Below are 18945 nucleotides of genomic sequence, written 5' to 3'. Positions count from 1 at the left end.
GGTCAGACAGCAGAGGAGGGGTATAGGAGGAGCCTGGCAGAGGGGGGTGTAGGAGGAGCCTAGTCAGATTGGGTGGGGTCAAATAGGAGGAGCCTGGGTGGGGTCAGAGGGGTATGGGAGGAGCCTGGGTAGAATGGGTGGCGTCAGAGAGGAGGGGGTATAGGAGGAGCCTGGGCAGAATGGGTGGGGTCAGACAGCAGAGGAGGGGCTTTGGAGGAGCCTGGGCAGGAGGAGGGGGTATATGGGCAGAATGGGTGAGGTCAGAGAGGAGGGGCTTAGGAGGAGCCTGGGCAGAATGGGTGGAGTCAGAGAGGAGGGGGTATAGGAGGAGCCTGGGCAGAGGGGGTATAGGAGGAGCCTGGCCAGAGGGGGTGGGGTCAGACAGCAGAGGAGGGGCTTTGGAGGAGCCTGGGCAGAATGGGTGGGGTCAGAGAGGAGGGGCTTAGGCGGAGCCTGGGCAGAATGGGTGGGGTCAGACAGCAGAGGAGGGGCTTAGGAGGAGCCTGGGCAGGAGGAGGGGGTATATGGGCAGAATGGGTGAGGTCAGAGAGGAGGGGCTTAGGAGGAGCCTGGGCAGAATGGGTGGAGTCAGAGAGGAGGGGGTATAGGAGGAGCCTGGGCAGAATGGGTATAGGAGGAGCCTAGTCAGATTGGGTGTGGTCAAATAGGAGGAGCCTGGGCAGAATGGGTGGGGTCAGAGAGGAGGGGGTATAGGAGGAGCCTGGGCAGAATGGGTGGGGTCAGAGAGGAGGGGGTATAGGAGGAGCCTGGCAGAGGGGGGTATAGGAGGAGCCTGGGCAGAGGGGGGTGTAGGAGGAGCCTGGGCAGAATGGGTGGGGTCAGAGGGGTATGGGAGGAGCCTAGGTAGAATGGGTGGAGTCAGAGAGGAGGGGGTATAGGAGGAGCCTGGCAGAGGGGGGTGTAGGAGGAGCCTAGTCAGATTGGGTGGGGTCAAATAGGAGGAGCCTGGGCAGAGGGGGTGGGGTCAGAGAGGAGGGGTATAGGAGGAGCCTGGGCAGAATGGGTGGGGTCAGACAGCAGAGGAGGGGCTTAGGAGGAGCCTGGGCAGAATGGGTGGGGTCAGAGAGGAGGGGCTTAGGAGGAGCCTAGTCAGATTGGGTGGGGTCAAATAGGAGGAGCCTGGGCAGAATGGGTGGGGTCAGACAGCAGAGGAGGGGCTTAGGAGGAGCCTAGTCAGATTGGGTGGGGTCAAATAGGAGGAGCCTGGGCAGAATGGGTGGGGTCAGACAGCAGAGGAGGGGTATAGGAGGAGCCTGGGCAGAGGGGGTGGGCTCAGAGAGGAGGGGTATAGGAGGAGCCTGGGCAGAGGGGGTATAGGAGGAGCCTAATCAGATTGGGTGGGGTCCAATAGGAGGAGCCTGGGCAGAATGGGTGGAGTCAGAGAGGAGGGGGTATAGGAGGAGCCTGGGCAGAATGGGTGGAGTCAGACAGCAGAGGATTGGTTTAGGAGGAGCCTAGTCAGATTGGGGTCAAATAAGAGGGGTATAGGAGGAGCCTGGGCAGAATGGGTGGGGTCAGAGGGGTATGGGAGGAGCCTGGGCAGAATGGGTGGAGTCAGAGAGGAGGGGGTATAGGAGGAGCCTAGTCAGATTGGGTGGGGTCAGAGAGCAGAGGAGGGGTTAAGGAGGAGCCTAGTCAGATTGGGTGTGGTCAAATAGGAGGAGCCTGGGCAGAATGGGTGGGGTCTGAGGGCCTAGGAAGGGGTCATAGATGGAGGAGGATCCTGACTTATGGTGGGGAACTGCAAACACTTTTTTAATGCACCCCCCTATACTTTCTGATTTCTGTTTGGAGGGGCAGTCGGGGAGCAGTATTAAAAGGTGCTTAGGCGCAACGTGAAGAGCGATGAGGTGCACAGAATGGCATGCCTTCCAGGTACTTTTTGGGGGGGCTACCATTATTTTTTATTGCTCTGATCCTCCCTCATGGGGTGTACCCCAAATGGTTAGGGGCAACGGGGGAGGGGGGGTGGCAAAAAGCTGTTTGACAGTTTCTGTTACCAACAGGGGTCACCATACGATTCTGCTGCAGTTATGGTATTGAAAGGTACAACAAGGAGCATGTGAATGTATTTTTGCAGGTGGGGTGCCCCAAAATTTTACTGCCAGCAGCAGCAGCCCCCCTCCTCCCCACCCAGCAGATTGGTATAGGTACCTTTAGGACATTTCTGTTGAAAAAAGAGGCTATAGCGAATCGTGCTATGAAATCCTAGAGCACTAACATTTGCTAAATAAAGGTGGCATCGGAGCATACGAATGAGGCAGAGAGAGGCTACTGTTGCCAATTGGTTTGGTGGGTCATAGTGAATAACCTCGGCATGCAAATAGGCAGTGTGAGGATTGGCAGTGTCTGTAGAGAATTTTGGCATGCTCTTCAGCTTATTTTTTCCTCCTTACGTTGGCTATGAACTACAGAGGAAAGGCCCGGCCTTACTGTTGGACAAAACATGTATTTATGATTTTAAGAAGTGTAGTCTGACTGTACTGAGAGGGGCTGTACAGTACGGTAAATGCCTGTATACCCCTGCAATGTGCATCCAACTGTCACTTGAGATTCAATAGCGAACGAAGCAGCTGGGTTACTGACTGAATGTAAATGGAAGGCACATAGCAAGGGTGTTTGTGGTCACTCAAATGATTGAAACCTGGTTGATGCACTACCAAAGCTGGGGTTCCAGGAGGGAACATTTGAGGGGCATTGAGATGGTGGTGCCCAGAGGTCAAAATATGTTTCAGAGACAGAGAGGTACTGCGGTCCTGGTCCCACATTGGGGGTAGTCAAAAGTCCGGCTAAAGATTTCTGTCCAACTGTTACCACGTTTTGTGCAGCCTGGCTCCCTCTGTAACGATTCCCCAGTGTCTTTCGATCCTACAGATGACTGTAGCAAACTTCCCAAATTTTTTCTTGGCCTCATACCCCCAAAGGAGTGCCTGACATTTGCCAGCCTAACGATACTCACATTCTGGGAAAAACCTCACTAACCATGCATATTTATGCACCACACATGGCAAATCCTTGCAATTGCAGAACATCATATCGCACTTGTCATCTTTGAGGTGCTGTAAGTATTTGGATTTGAGGGAAATATTCATCCTTGCTTGCTCTCCCACCTGAAGTCTATGGTGCTGCTGTTCCTTTCTCACATGTCCCTACAAAGAGACAAGTGACACACAGACTCAATCACTCAGCAAACATATATGCTTTGACGCTTTCATCTTGCTGTTTACCTTCCAAATGTTCCCCCTTCACCACAAATACAGGCCAGCCATTCCTCATCCCCTCAGTCATCGTAGTCATTCACTCCTTAGGCCCTGCAAGACAAAAATGACCAAGAATCATGTCAGCAAGAAGGAGAAAAGCCTCAGTGTGCTCTTTTGTTCATACTGCTGCCCCCTAGTAACACTTCATAGCCACTGCAGCTTAAGAATGGGACTGAGAAGAGGGCTCTCCTATGCAAATAATGTCCTCCCATGCATACTTTCTTCTGAGACGGTCGGCGGCTTGTGCCGTGATACTGCCTCCAACATATGGTCTTCAACCAAATTTTAAAAAAGCCCACCTGCCTTAGACGAAGGATTTTGCCACTCGAAGGAAGCACATGGGGACATCACCATCATTTAGCAGGGTCCTAAATTGCCCGCTGTCCGCCTGTATACAGAACAAGGACGTTCGTGGCCGTTCGTGAGCGTTCTTCAAAGGAAGGAGGTGGGTGAATAAATCCAAGATGCCAGGGCAGGCCCAGCCCAGCCCAGTGCAGCCCAGTCCGGCACAGCGCACTGCTGTGGAGGTCCACTCCTTCACATCCTGCAGCAGGCATGATGCAGATCTACTAGAGCAAAGGCTTGACTCTGCTCTTGTCTGTCTCTTAAAGGAAAAATCTTTCCAACTTCTTATTGCACCTAATAAATGGACTCTAGCTAGCCTCAAACTCGACCCATCATTTCATTAGCCAGAGCTCATACTTGACCTTTATTTCTATCCAAGCTCACTGGCACCAAACCCCTGATTTGAGCGAGTGGCTCACACTAAAATGAAAAATCACCATCAACCAACCTAGTTTACAATAGGTGTAGCACCATCCTCGCATTCTTGTGCTCAGTTATAACCCCCAATACCACAATTGCACTCTGCAATTCACCAAACTTAAAGGACAAAGAATGACGACATTGATAAAGGAAGATAAGGCCTTGTTCCTAGCACCTACTTGAGAAATAGGGCGGTTGGTAGAAGGTCATGAGAGAAAACATATGAAATGTTGGGAGACACCTGCCAAAAAAACACTAGCAAAAAAAAAATCACTGTTTGAAAATTTCCCACCTTGGGACACTTCTACAGCACTGGCAGGATTCGAACCCTGGCCTGTGAGGGCTGTCCCCCCAAAGGTACAAGCCTTACCTTTGAGCTATCTCCTTGGTGGTCTAGAGGATTGCAGTAGTAACTATAAGCAACATACAGGCCTTGGTGTCCTTCCCTGTGGCTTCCATTGCACATTAAATGGATGACCATGACATAAGGACAATTTGATAGGCTACTTACATGGAAACCAGAAAAACACTTAGCAACAAAAAATAAAAGAAAATCACTGTTTGAAAATTTCCCACCTTGGGATACTTCTACAGCACTGGCAGGATTCGAACCCTGGCCTGTGAGGGCTGTCCCCACCAAAGGTACAAGCCTTACCTTTGAGCTATAGCTCCTTGGTGGTCTAGAGGATTGCAGAAGTAACTATAAGCAACATACAGGCCTTGGTGTCCTTTCCTGTGGCTTCCATTGCACATTAAAAGGATGACCATGACATAAGGACAATTTGATAGGCTACTTACATGGAAACCAGTGTGGTCCAGTGGGTAAGTTCCTGCCTTCCATCCAGACAACCAGGGTTCAAATCCCGGGTTCGGCACCAGGTAAGTAAATTGGTAAGTAAAATGTGTCTGTGTGTTGTGTAAGAGTGGAATCATGCCTAGCGAAAGAGGGATTGCAGATTGGTCGGTAAGTAAAATAGGTGTGGAAAGAAAGGTGAAAGAAAGAGAATGGGTGTTGTCTGTAGGAGGAGGACCCTGGGCAGGTTGGGTGGGGTCAGAGAGGAGGGGTATAGGAGGAGCCTGGGCAGAATGGGTGGGGTCAGAGAGCAGAGGAGGGGCTTAGGAGGAGCCTAGGGGCTTAGGAGGAGCCTAGTCAGATTGGGTGGGGTCAGAGAGGAGGGGCTTAGGAGGAGCCTGGGCAGAATGAGTGGGGTCAGACAGCAGAGGAGGGGCCTAGGGGCTTAGGAGGAGCCTAGTCAGATTGGGTGGGGTCAGAGAGAAGGGGTATAGGAAGAGCCTGGCAGAGGGGGGGGTGTAGGAGGAGCCTAGTCAGATTGGGTGGGGTCAAATAGGAGGAGCCTGGGCAGAATGGGTGGGGTCAGAGGGGTATGGGAGGAGCCTGGGTAGAATGGGTGGAGTCAGAGAGGAGGGGGTATAGGAGGAGCCTGGGCAGAGGGGGGTGTAGGAGGAGCCTAGTCAGATTGGGTGGGGTCAAATAGGAGGAGCCTGGGCAGAATGGGAGGAGCCTGGGTAGAATGGGTGGAGTCAGAGAGGAGGGGGTATAGGAGGAGCCTGGCAGAGGGGGTTGTAGGAGGAGCCTAGTCAGATTGGATGGGGTCAAATAGGAGGAGCCTGGGCAGAATCGGTGGGGTCAGAGGGGTATGGGAGGAGCCTGGGCAGAATGGGTGGGGTCAGACAGCAGAGGAGGGGCTTAGGAGGAGCCTGGGCAGAGGGGGTGGGGTCAGAGAGGAGGGGCTTAGGAGGAGCCTGGGCAGAATGGGTGGAGTCAGAGAGGAGGGGGTATAGGAGGAGCCTAGTCAGATTGGGTGTGGTCAAATAGGAGGAGCCTGGGCAGAATGGGTGGGGTCAGAGAGGAGGGGGTATAGGAGGAGCCTGGGCAGAGGGGGGTGTAGGAGGAGCCTAGTCAGAGTGGGTGGGGTCAAATAGGAGGAGCCTGGGCAGAATGGGTGGGGTCAGAGAGGAGGTGGTATAGGAGGAGCCTGGGCAGAATGGGTGGGGTCAGACAGCAGAGGAGGGGCTTAGGAGGAGCCTGGACAGAGGGGGTGGGGTCAGAGAGGAGGGGTATAGGAGGAGCCTGGGCAGGAGGAGGGGGTATATGGGCAGAATGGGTGGGGTCAGAGAGGAGGGGCTTAGGAGGAGCCTGGGCAGAATGGGTGGGGTCAGAGAGGAGGGGGTATAGGAGGAGCCTGGAAGAGGGGGGTATAGGAGGAGCCTGGGCAGAGGGGGGTGTAGGAGGAGCCTAGTCAGATTGGGTGGGGTCAAATAGGAGGAGCCTGGGCAGAATGGGTGGGGTCAGAGGGGTATGGGAGGAGCCTGGGTAGAATGGGTGGAGTCAGAGAGGAGGGGGTATAGGAGGAGCCTGGGCAGAATGGGTGGGGTCAGACAGCAGAGGAGGGGCTTAGGAGGAGCCTGGGCAGAATGGGTGGGGTCAGAGAGGAGGAGCCTGGGCAGAATGGGTGGGGTCAGAGAGGAGGGGTATAGGAGGAGCCTGGGCAGGAGGCGGGGGTATATGGGCAGAATGGGTGGGGTCAGAGAGGAGGGGCTTAGGAGGAGCCTGGGCAGGAGGCGGGGGTATATGGGCAGAATGGGTGGAGTCAGAGAGGAGGGGGTATAGGAGGAGCCTAGTCAGATTGGGTGTGGTCAAATAGGAGGAGCCTGGGCAGAATGGGTGGGGTCAGAGAGGAGGGGGTATAGGAGGAGCCTGGGCAGAGGGGGGTGTAGGAGGAGCCTAGTCAGAGTGGGTGGGGTCAAATAGGAGGAGCCTGGGCAGAATGGGTGGGGTCAGAGGGGTATGGGAGGAGCCTGGGTAGAATGGGTGGAGTCAGAGAGGAGGGGGTATAGGAGGAGCCTGGGCAGAATGGGTGGGGTCAGAGGGGTATGGGAGGAGCCTGGGCAGAATGGGTGGGGTCAGACAGCAGAGGAGGGGCTTAGGAGGAGCCTGGGCAGAATGGGTGGGGTCAGAGAGGAGGGGCTTAGGAGGAGCCTGGGCAGAATGGGTGGAGTCAGAGAGGAGGGGGTATAGGAGGAGCCTGGGCAGAATGGGTGGGGTCAGAGAGGAGGGGGTATAGGAGGAGCCTGGAAGAGGGGGGTATAGGAGGAGCCTGGGCAGAGGGGGGTGTAGGAGGAGCCTAGTCAGATTGGGTGGGGTCAAATAGGAGGAGCCTGGGCAGAATGGGTGGGGTCAGAGGGGTATGGGAGGAGCCTGGGTAGAATGGGTGGAGTCAGAGAGGAGGGGGTATAGGAGGAGCCTGGCAGAGGGGGGTGTAGGAGGAGCCTAGTCAGATTGGGTGGGGTCAAATAGGAGGAGCCTGGGCAGAATGGGTGGGGTCAGAGGGGTATGGGAGGAGCCTGGGTAGAATGGGTGGAGTCAGAGAGGAGGAGCCTGGGCAGAATGGGTGGAGTCAGAGAGGAGGGGGTATAGGAGGAGCCTGGCAGAGGGGGGTGTAGGAGGAGCCTAGTCAGATTGGGTGGGGTCAGAGAGGTGGGGTATAGGAGGAGCCTGGGCAGAATGGGTGGGGTCAGAGAGGAGGAGCCTGGGCAGAATGGGTGGGGTCAGACAGCAGAGGAGGGGCTTAGGAGGAGCCTAGTCAGATTGGGTGGGGTCAGAGAGGTGGGGTATAGGAGGAGCCTGGGCAGAATGGGTGGGGTCAGAGAGCAGAGGAGGGGCTTAGGAGGAGCCTAGGGGCTTAGGAGGAGCCTAGTCAGATTGGGTGGGGTCAGAAAGGAGGGGCTTAGGAGGAGCCTGGGCAGAATGAGTGGGGTCAGACAGCAGAGGAGGGGCTTAGGAGGGGCCTAGGGGCTTAGGAGGAGCCTAGTCAGATTGGGTGGGGTCAGAGAGGAGGGGTATAGGAGGAGCCTGGCAGAGGGGGGGTGTAGGAGGAGCCTAGTCAGATTGGGTGGGGTCAAATAGGAGGAGCCTGGGCAGAATGGGAGGGGCCTGGGTAGAATGGGTGGAGTCAGAGAGGAGGGGGTATAGGAGGAGCCTGGCAGAGGGGGGTGTAGGAGGAGCCTAGGCAGATTGGGTGGGGTCAAATAGGAGAAGCCTGGGTGGGGTCAGAGGGGTATGGGAGGAGCCTGGGTAGAATGGGTGGAGTCAGAGAGGAAGGGGTATAGGAGGAGCCTGGGCAGAATGGGTGGGGTCAGGCAGAGGAGGGGCTTAGTCAGATTGGGTGGGGTCAGAGAGGTGGGGTATAGGAGGGGTATAGGAGGAGCCTGGGCAGAATGGGTGGGGTCAGACAGCAGAGGAGGGGCTTAGGAGGAGCCTAGTCAGATTGGGTGGGGTCAAAAAGGAGGAGCCTGGGCAGAATGGGTGGGGTCAGACAGCAGAGGAGGGGTATAGGAGGAGCCTGGCAGAGGAGGGTGTAGGAGGAGCCTAGTCAGATTGGGTGGGGTCAAATAGGAGGAGCCTGGGTGGGGTCAGAGGGGTATGGGAGGAGCCTGGGTAGAATGGGTGGAGTCAGAGAGGAGGGGGTATAGGAGGAGCCTGGGCAGAATGGGTGGGGTCAGACAGCAGAGGAGGGGCTTTGGAGGAGCCTGGGCAGGAGGAGGGGGTATATGGGCAGAATGGGTGAGGTCAGAGAGGAGGGGCTTAGGAGGAGCCTGGGCAGAATGGGTGGAGTCAGAGAGGAGGGGGTATAGGAGGAGCCTGGGCAGAGGGGGTATAGGAGGAGCCTGGCCAGAGGGGGTGGGGTCAGACAGCAGAGGAGGGGCTTTGGAGGAGCCTGGGCAGAATGGGTGGGGTCAGAGAGGAGGGGCTTAGGCGGAGCCTGGGCAGAATGGGTGGGGTCAGACAGCAGAGGAGGGGCTTAGGAGGAGCCTGGGCAGGAGGAGGGGGTATATGGGCAGAATGGGTGAGGTCAGAGAGGAGGGGCTTAGGAGGAGCCTGGGCAGAATGGGTGGAGTCAGAGAGGAGGGGGTATAGGAGGAGCCTGGGCAGAATGGGTATAGGAGGAGCCTAGTCAGATTGGGTGTGGTCAAATAGGAGGAGCCTGGGCAGAATGGGTGGGGTCAGAGAGGAGGGGGTATAGGAGGAGCCTGGGCAGAATGGGTGGGGTCAGAGAGGAGGGGGTATAGGAGGAGCCTGGCAGAGGGGGGTATAGGAGGAGCCTGGGCAGAGGGGGGTGTAGGAGGAGCCTGGGCAGAATGGGTGGGGTCAGAGGGGTATGGGAGGAGCCTAGGTAGAATGGGTGGAGTCAGAGAGGAGGGGGTATAGGAGGAGCCTGGCAGAGGGGGGTGTAGGAGGAGCCTAGTCAGATTGGGTGGGGTCAAATAGGAGGAGCCTGGGCAGAGGGGGTGGGGTCAGAGAGGAGGGGTATAGGAGGAGCCTGGGCAGAATGGGTGGGGTCAGACAGCAGAGGAGGGGCTTAGGAGGAGCCTAGTCAGATTGGGTGGGGTCAAATAGGAGGAGCCTGGGCAGAATGGGTGGGGTCAGACAGCAGAGGAGGGGTATAGGAGGAGCCTGCCCAGAGGGGGTGGGCTCAGAGAGGAGGGGTATAGGAGGAGCCTGGGCAGAGGGGGTATAGGAGGAGCCTAATCAGATTGGGTGGGGTCAAATAGGAGGAGCCTGGGCAGAATGGGTGGGGTCAGACAGCAGAGGAGGGGTATAGGAGGAGCCTGGGCAGAGGGGGTGGGCTCAGAGAGGAGGGGTATAGGAGGAGCCTGGGCAGAGGGGGTATAGGAGGAGCCTAATCAGATTGGGTGGGGTCCAATAGGAGGAGCCTGGGCAGAATGGGTGGAGTCAGAGAGGAGGGGGTATAGGAGGAGCCTGGGCAGAATGGGTGGAGTCAGACAGCAGAGGATTGGTTTAGGAGGAGCCTAGTCAGATTGGGGTCAAATAAGAGGGGTATAGGAGGAGCCTGGGCAGAATGGGTGGGGTCAGAGGGGTATGGGAGGAGCCTGGGCAGAATGGGTGGAGTCAGAGAGGAGGGGGTATAGGAGGAGCCTAGTCAGATTGGGTGGGGTCAGAGAGCAGAGGAGGGGTTAAGGAGGAGCCTAGTCAGATTGGGTGTGGTCAAATAGGAGGAGCCTGGGCAGAATGGGTGGGGTCTGAGGGCCTAGGAAGGGGTCATAGATGGAGGAGGATCCTGACTTATGGTGGGGAACTGCAAACACTTTTTTAATGCACCCCCCTATACTTTCTGATTTCTGTTTGGAGGGGCAGTCGGGGAGCAGTATTAAAAGGTGCTTAGGCGCAACGTGAAGAGCGATGAGGTGCACAGAATGGCATGCCTTCCAGGTACTTTTTGGGGGGGCTACCATTATTTTTTATTGCTCTGATCCTCCCTCATGGGGTGTACCCCAAATGGTTAGGGGCAACGGGGGAGGGGGGGTGGCAAAAAGCTGTTTGACAGTTTCTGTTACCAACAGGGGTCACCATACGATTCTGCTGCAGTTATGGTATTGAAAGGTACAACAAGGAGCATGTGAATGTATTTTTGCAGGTGGGGTGCCCCAAAATTTTACTGCCAGCAGCAGCAGCCCCCCTCCTCCCCACCCAGCAGATTGGTATAGGTACCTTTAGGACATTTCTGTTGAAAAAAGAGGCTATAGCGAATCGTGCTATGAAATCCTAGAGCACTAACATTTGCTAAATAAAGGTGGCATCGGAGCATACGAATGAGGCAGAGAGAGGCTACTGTTGCCAATTGGTTTGGTGGGTCATAGTGAATAACCTCGGCATGCAAATAGGCAGTGTGAGGATTGGCAGTGTCTGTAGAGAATTTTGGCATGCTCTTCAGCTTATTTTTTCCTCCTTACGTTGGCTATGAACTACAGAGGAAAGGCCCGGCCTTACTGTTGGACAAAACATGTATTTATGATTTTAAGAAGTGTAGTCTGACTGTACTGAGAGGGGCTGTACAGTACGGTAAATGCCTGTATACCCCTGCAATGTGCATCCAACTGTCACTTGAGATTCAATAGCGAACGAAGCAGCTGGGTTACTGACTGAATGTAAATGGAAGGCACATAGCAAGGGTGTTTGTGGTCACTCAAATGATTGAAACCTGGTTGATGCACTACCAAAGCTGGGGTTCCAGGAGGGAACATTTGAGGGGCATTGAGATGGTGGTGCCCAGAGGTCAAAATATGTTTCAGAGACAGAGAGGTACTGCGGTCCTGGTCCCACATTGGGGGTAGTCAAAAGTCCGGCTAAAGATTTCTGTCCAACTGTTACCACGTTTTGTGCAGCCTGGCTCCCTCTGTAACGATTCCCCAGTGTCTTTCGATCCTACAGATGACTGTAGCAAACTTCCCAAATTTTTTCTTGGCCTCATACCCCCAAAGGAGTGCCTGACATTTGCCAGCCTAACGATACTCACATTCTGGGAAAAACCTCACTAACCATGCATATTTATGCACCACACATGGCAAATCCTTGCAATTGCAGAACATCATATCGCACTTGTCATCTTTGAGGTGCTGTAAGTATTTGGATTTGAGGGAAATATTCATCCTTGCTTGCTCTCCCACCTGAAGTCTATGGTGCTGCTGTTCCTTTCTCACATGTCCCTACAAAGAGACAAGTGACACACAGACTCAATCACTCAGCAAACATATATGCTTTGACGCTTTCATCTTGCTGTTTACCTTCCAAATGTTCCCCCTTCACCACAAATACAGGCCAGCCATTCCTCATCCCCTCAGTCATCGTAGTCATTCACTCCTTAGGCCCTGCAAGACAAAAATGACCAAGAATCATGTCAGCAAGAAGGAGAAAAGCCTCAGTGTGCTCTTTTGTTCATACTGCTGCCCCCTAGTAACACTTCATAGCCACTGCAGCTTAAGAATGGGACTGAGAAGAGGGCTCTCCTATGCAAATAATGTCCTCCCATGCATACTTTCTTCTGAGACGGTCGGCGGCTTGTGCCGTGATACTGCCTCCAACATATGGTCTTCAACCAAATTTTAAAAAAGCCCACCTGCCTTAGACGAAGGATTTTGCCACTCGAAGGAAGCACTGTTTGAAAATTTCCCACCTTGGGATACTTCTACAGCACTGGCAGGATTCGAACCCTGGCCTGTGAGGGCTGTCCCCACCAAAGGTACAAGCCTTACCTTTGAGCTATAGCTCCTTGGTGGTCTGGAGGATTGCAGTAGTAACTATAAGCAACATACAGGCCTTGGTGTCCTTTCCTGTGGCTTCCATTGCACATTAAATGGATGACCATGACATAAGGACAATTTGATAGGCTGGGCAGAATGGGTGGGGTCAGACAGCAGAGGAGGGGCTTAGGAGGAGCCTGGGCAGAGGGGGTATAGGAGGAGCCTGGGCAGAGGGGGTGGGGTCAGAGAGGAGGGGCTTAGGAGGAGCCTAGTCAGATTGGGTGGGGTCAAATAGGAGGAGCCTGGGCAGAATGAGTGGGGTCAGAGAGGAGGGGCTTAGGAGGAGCCTGGGCAGAATGGGTGGAGTCAGAGAGGAGGGGGTATAGGAGGAGCCTGGGCAGAATGGGTATAGGAGGAGCCTAGTCAGATTGGGTGTGGTCAAATAGGAGGAGCCTGGGCAGAATGGGTGGGGTCAGAGAGGAGGGGGTATAGGAGGAGCCTGGCAGAGGGGGGTATAGGAGGAGCCTGGGCAGAGGTGGGTGTAGGAGAAGCCTAGTCAGATTGGGTGGGGTCAAATAGGAGGAGCCTGGGCAGAATGGGAGGGGTCAGAGGGGTATGGGAGGAGCCTGGGTAGAATGGGTGGAGTCAGAGAGGAGGGGGTATAGGAGGAGCCTGGCAGAGGGGGGTGTAGGAGGAGCCTAGTCAGATTGGGTGGGGTCAAATAGGAGGAGCCTGGGCACAATGGGAGGGGTCAGAGGGGTATGGGAGGAGCCTGGGTAGAATGGGTGGAGTCAGAGAGGAGGGGGTATAGGAGGAGCCTAGTCAGATTGGGTGGGGTCAAATAGGAGGAGCCTGGGCAGAATGGGTGGAGTCAGAGAGGTGGGGCTTAGGAGGAGCCTGGGCAGAATGGGTGGGGTCAGAGAGGAGGGGCTTAGGCGGAGCCTGGGCAGAATGGGTGGGGGTCAGACAGCAGAGGAGGGGCTTAGGAGGAGCCTGGGCAGATTGGGTGGGGTCAAATAGGAGGAGCCTGGGCAGAATGGGTGGAGTCAGAGAGGTGGGGCTTAGGAGGAGCCTGGGCAGAATGGGTGGGGTCAGAGAGGAGGGTCTTAGGCGGAGCCTGGGCAGAATGGGTGGGGTCAGACAGCAGAGGAGGGGCTTAGGAGGAGCCAAGTCAGATTGGGTGGGGTCAAATAGGAGGGGTATAGGAGGAGCCTGGGCAGAATGGGTGGGGTCAGAGGGGTATGGGAGGAGCCTGGGCAGAATGGGTGGAGTCAGAGAGGAGGGGGTATAGGAGGAGCCTGGGCAGAATGGGTGGGGTCAGACAGCAGAGGAGGGGCTTAGGAGGAGCCTGGGCAGAATGGGTGGGGTCAGACAGCAGAGGAGGGGCTTAGGAGGAGCCTGGGCAGAATGGGTGGGGGCAGACAGCAGAGGAGGGGCTTAGGAGGAGCCTAGTCAGATTGGGTGGGGTCAAATAGGAGGAACCTAGTCAGAATGGGTGGAGTCAGAGAGGAGGGGGTATAGAAGGAGCCTAGTCAGATTGGGTGGGGTCAGAGAGGAGGGGCTTAGGAGGAGCCTAGGGGCTTAGGAGGAGCCTAGTCAGATTGGGTGGGGTCAGAGAGGAGGGGTATAGGAGGAGCCTGGGCAGAATGGGTGGGGTCAGACAGCAGATGAGGGGCTTAGGAGGAGCCTGGGCAGAATTGGTGGGGTCAGAGAGGAGGGGCTTAGGAGGAGCCTGGGCAGAATGGGTGGGGTCAGACAGCAGAGGAGGGGCTTAGGAGGAGCCTAGTCAGATTGGGTGGGGTCAAATAGGAGGAGCCTGGGCAGAATGGGTGAGGTCAGAGAGGAGGGGTATAGAAGGAGCCTAGTCAGATTGGGTGGGGTCAAATAGGAGGGGGTATAGGAGGAGCCTGGGCCGAATGGGTGGGGCCAGACAGCAGAGGAGGGGCTTAGGAGGAACCTAGTCAGATTGGGTGGGGTCAAATAGGAGGAGCCTGGGCAGAATGGGTGAGGTCAGAGAGGAGGGGTATAGGAGGAGCCTAGTCAGATTGGGTGGGGTCAAATAGGAGGGGGTATAGAAGGAGCCTGGGCAGAATGGGTGGGGCCAGACAGCAGAGGAGGGGCTTAGGAGGAACCTAGTCAGATTTGGTGGGGTCAAATAGGAGGAGCCTGGGCAGAATGGGTGGGGTCAGACAGCAGAGGAGGGGCTTAGGAGGAGCCTGGGCAGAATGGGTGGGGTCAGAGAGGAGATGCTTAGGCGGAGCCTGGGCAGAATGGGTGGGGTCAGACAGCAGAGGAGGGGCTTAGGAGGAGCCTAGTCAGATTGGGTGGGGTCAAATAGGAGGAGCCTAGTCAGAATGGGTGGAGTCAGAGAAGAGGGGGTATAGGAGGAGCCTAGTCAGATTGGGTGGGGTCAGAGAGGAGGGTCTTAGGCGGAGCCTGGGCAGAATGGGTGGAGTCAGAGAGGAGGGGCTTAGGAGGAGCCTGGGCAGAATGGGTGGAGTCAGAGAGGAGGGGGTATAGGAGGAGCCTGGGCAGAATGGGTGGGGTCAGACAGCAGAGGAGGGGCTTAGGAGGAGCCTAGTCAGAATGGGTGGAGTCAGAGAGGAGGGGTATAGGAGGAGCCTGGGCAGAATGGGTGGAGTCAGAGAGGAGGGGGTATAGGAGGAGCCTGGGCAGAATGGGTATAGGAGGAGCCTAGTCAGATTGGGTGAGGTCAGAGAGGAGGGGTATAGGAGGAGCCTGGGCAGAGGGGCTTAGGAGGAGCCTGGGCAGAATGGGTGGGGTCAGACAGCAGAGGATGGGTTTAGGAGGAGCTTAGTCAGAATGGGTGGGGTCAGAGAGCAGAGGAGGGGTTAAGGAGGAGCCTAGTCAGATTGGGTGGGGTCAGAGAGGAGGGGGTATAGGAGGAGCCTAGTCAGATTGGGTGAGGTCAGAGAGGAGGGGCTGAGGAGGAGCCTGGGCAGAATAGGTGGAGTCAGACAGCAGAGGATTGGTTTAGGAGGAGCTTAGTCAGAATGGGTGGGGTCAGACAGCAGAGGAGGGGCTTAGGAGGAGCCTAGTCAGATTGGGGTCAAATAAGAGGGGTATAGGAGGAGCCTGGGCAGAATGGGTGGGGTCAGAGGGGTATGGGAGGAGCCTGGGCAGAATGGGTGGGGTCAGAGAGGAGGGGGTATAGGAGGAGCCTAGTCAGATTGGGTGGGGTCAGAGAGCAGAGGAGGGGTTAAGGAGGAGCCTAGTCAGATTGGGTGTGGTCAAATAGGAGGAGCCTGGGCAGAATGGGTGGGGTCTGAGGGCCTAGGAAGGGGTCATAGATGGAGGAGGATCCTGACTTATGGTGGGGAACTGCAAAAACTTTTTTAATGCACCCCCCTATACTTTCTGATTTCTGTTTGGAGGGGGCAGTCGGGGAGCAGTATTAAAAGGTGCTTAGGCGCAACGTGAAGAGCGATGAGGTGCACAGAATGGCATGCCTTCCAGGTACTTTTTGGGGGGGCTACCATTATTTTTTATTGCTCTGATCCTCCCTCATGGGGTGTACCCCAAATGGTTAGGGGCAACGGGGGAGGGGGGGTGGCAAAAAGCTGTTTGACAGTTTCTGTTACCAACAGGGGTCACCATACGATTCTGCTGCAGTTATGGTATTGAAAGGTACAACAAGGAGCATGTGAATGTATTTTTGCAGGTGGGGTGCCCCAAAATGTTACTGCCAGCAGCAGCAGCCCCCCTCCTCCCCACCCAGCAGATTGGTATAGGTACCTTTAGGACATTTCTGTTGAAAAAAGAGGCTATAGCGAATCGTGCTATGAAATCCTAGAGCACTAACATTTGCTAAATAAAGGTGGCATCGGAGCATACGAATGAGGCAGAGAGAGGCTACTGTTGCCAATTGGTTTGGTGGGTCATAGTGAATAACCTCGGCATGCAAATAGGCAGTGTGAGGATTGGCAGTGTCTGTAGAGAATTTTGGCATGCTCTTCAGCTTATTTTTTCCTCCTTACGTTGGCTATGAACTACAGAGGAAAGGCCCGGCCTTACTGTTGGACAAAACATGTATTTATGATTTTAAGAAGTGTAGTCTGACTGTACTGAGAGGGGCTGTACAGTACGGTAAATGCCTGTATACCCCTGCAATGTGCATCCAACTGTCACTTGAGATTCAATAGCGAACGAAGCAGCTGGGTTACTGACTGAATGTAAATGGAAGGCACATAGCAAGGGTGTTTGTGGTCACTCAAATGATTGAAACCTGGTTGATGCACTACCAAAGCTGGGGTTCCAGGAGGGAACATTTGAGGGGCATTGAGATGGTGGTGCCCAGAGGTCAAAATATGTTTCAGAGACAGAGAGGTACTGCGGTCCTGGTCCCACATTGGGGGTAGTCAAAAGTCCGGCTAAAGATTTCTGTCCAACTGTTACCACGTTTTGTGCAGCCTGGCTCCCTCTGTAACGATTCCCCAGTGTCTTTCGATCCTACAGATGACTGTAGCAAACTTCCCAAATTTTTTCTTGGCCTCATACCCCCAAAGGAGTGCCTGACATTTGCCAGCCTAACGATACTCACATTCTGGGAAAAACCTCACTAACCATGCATATTTATGCACCACACATGGCAAATCCTTGCAATTGCAGAACATCATATCGCACTTGTCATCTTTGAGGTGCTGTAAGTATTTGGATTTGAGGGAAATAGTCATCCTTGCTTGCTCTCCCACCTGAAGTCTATGGTGCTGCTGTTCCTTTCTCACATGTCCCTACAAAGAGACAAGTGACACACAGACTCAATCACTCAGCAAACATATATGCTTTGACGCTTTCATCTTGCTGTTTACCTTCCAAATGTTCCCCCTTCACCACAAATACAGGCCAGCCATTCCTCATCCCCTCAGTCATCGTAGTCATTCACTCCTTAGGCCCTGCAAGACAAAAATGACCAAGAATCATGTCAGCAAGAAGGAGAAAAGCCTCAGTGTGCTCTTTTGTTCATACTGCTGCCCCCTAGTAACACTTCATGGCCACTGCAGCTTAAGAATGGGACTGAGAAGAGGGCTCTCCTATGCAAATAATGTCCTCCCATGCATACTTTCTTCTGAGACGGTCGGCGGCTTGTGCCGTGATACTGCCTCCAACATATGGTCTTCAACCAAATTTTAAAAAAGCCCACCTGCCTTAGACGAAGGATTTTGCCACTCGAAGGAAGCACATGGGGACATCACCATCATTTAGCAGGGTCCTAAATTGCCTGCTGTCCGCCTGTATACAGAACAAGGACGTTCGTGGCCGTTCGTGAGCGTTCTTCAAAGGAAGGAGGTGGGTGAATAAATCCAAGATGCCAGGGCAGGCCCAGCCCAGCCCAGTGCAGCCCAGCCCGGCACAGCGCACTGCTGTGGAGGTCCACTCCTTCACATCCTGCAGCAGGCATGATGCAGATCTACTAGAGCAAAGGCTTGACTCTGCTCTTGTCTGTCTCTTAAAGGAAAAATCTTTCCAACTTCTTATTGCACCTAATAAATGGACTCTAGCTAGCCTCAAACTCGACCCATCATTTCAATAGCCAGAGCTCATACTTGACCTTTATTTCTATCCAAGCTCACTGGCACCAAACCCCTGATTTGAGCGAGTGGCTCACACTAAAATGAAAAATCACCATCAACCAACCTATTTTACAATAAGTGTAGCACCATCCTCGCATTCTTGTGCTCAGTTATAACCCCCAATACCACAATTGCACTCTGCAATTCACCAAACTTAAAGGACAAAGAATGACGACATTGATAAAGGAAGATAAGGCCTTGTTCCTAGCACCTACTTGAGAAATAGGGCGGTTGGTAGAAGGTCATGAGAGAAAACATATGAAATGTTGGGAGACACCTGCCAAAAAAACACTAGCAAAAAAAAAATCACTGTTTGAAAATTTCCCACCTTGGGACACTTCTACAGCACTGGCAGGATTCGAACCCTGGCCTGTGAGGGCTGTCCCCCCAAAGGTACAAGCCTTACCTTTGAGCTATCTCCTTGGTGGTCTAGAGGATTGCAGTAGTAACTATAAGCAACATACAGGCCTTGGTGTCCTTCCCTGTGGCTTCCATTGCACATTAAATGGATGACCATGACATAAGGACAATTTGATAGGCTACTTACATGGAAACCAGTGTGGTCCAGTGGGTAAGTTCCTGCCTTCCATCCAGGCAACCAGGGTTCAAATCCCGGGTTCGGCACCAGGTAAGTAAATTGGTAAGTAAAATGTGTCTGTGTGTTGTGTAAGAGTGGAATCATGCCTAGCGAAAGAGGGATTGCAGATTGGTCGGTAAGTAAAATACGTGTGGAAAGAAAGGTGAAAGAAAGAGAATGGGTGTTGTCTGTAGGAGGAGGACCCTGGGCAGGTTGGGTGGGGTCAGAGAGGAGGGGTATAGGAGGAGCCTGGGCAGAATGGGTGGTATCAGACAGCAGAGGAGGGGCTTAGGAGGAGCCTGGGCAGAGGGGGTATAGGAGGAGCCTGGGCAGAGGGGGTGGGGTCAGAGAGGAGGGGTCAGAGAGGAGGGGTATAGGAGGAGCCTGGGCAGAATGGGTGGGGTCAGAAAGCAGAGGAGGGGCTTAGGAGGAGCCTTGTCAGATTGGGTGGGGTCAAATAGGAGGAGCCTGGGCAGAATGGGTGGGGTCAGAGGGGTATGGGAGGAGCCTGGGTAGAATGGGTGTAGTCAGAGAGGAGGGGGTATAGGAGGAGCCTGGGCAGAGGGGGGTGTAGGAGGAGCCTAGTCAGATTGGGTGGGGTAAAATAGGAGGAGCCTGGGCAGAATGGGTGGGGTCAGAGGGGTATGGGAGGAGCCTGGGTAGAATGGGT

This window comes from Lissotriton vulgaris, chromosome 7 (genome assembly GCF_964263255.1).
Source record: "Lissotriton vulgaris chromosome 7, aLisVul1.2, whole genome shotgun sequence".
Taxonomy (NCBI): Eukaryota; Metazoa; Chordata; class Amphibia; order Caudata; family Salamandridae; genus Lissotriton; species Lissotriton vulgaris.
The sequence above is the reverse complement of the archived record's forward strand: the minus strand, read 5'-3'. Positions refer to the sequence as shown.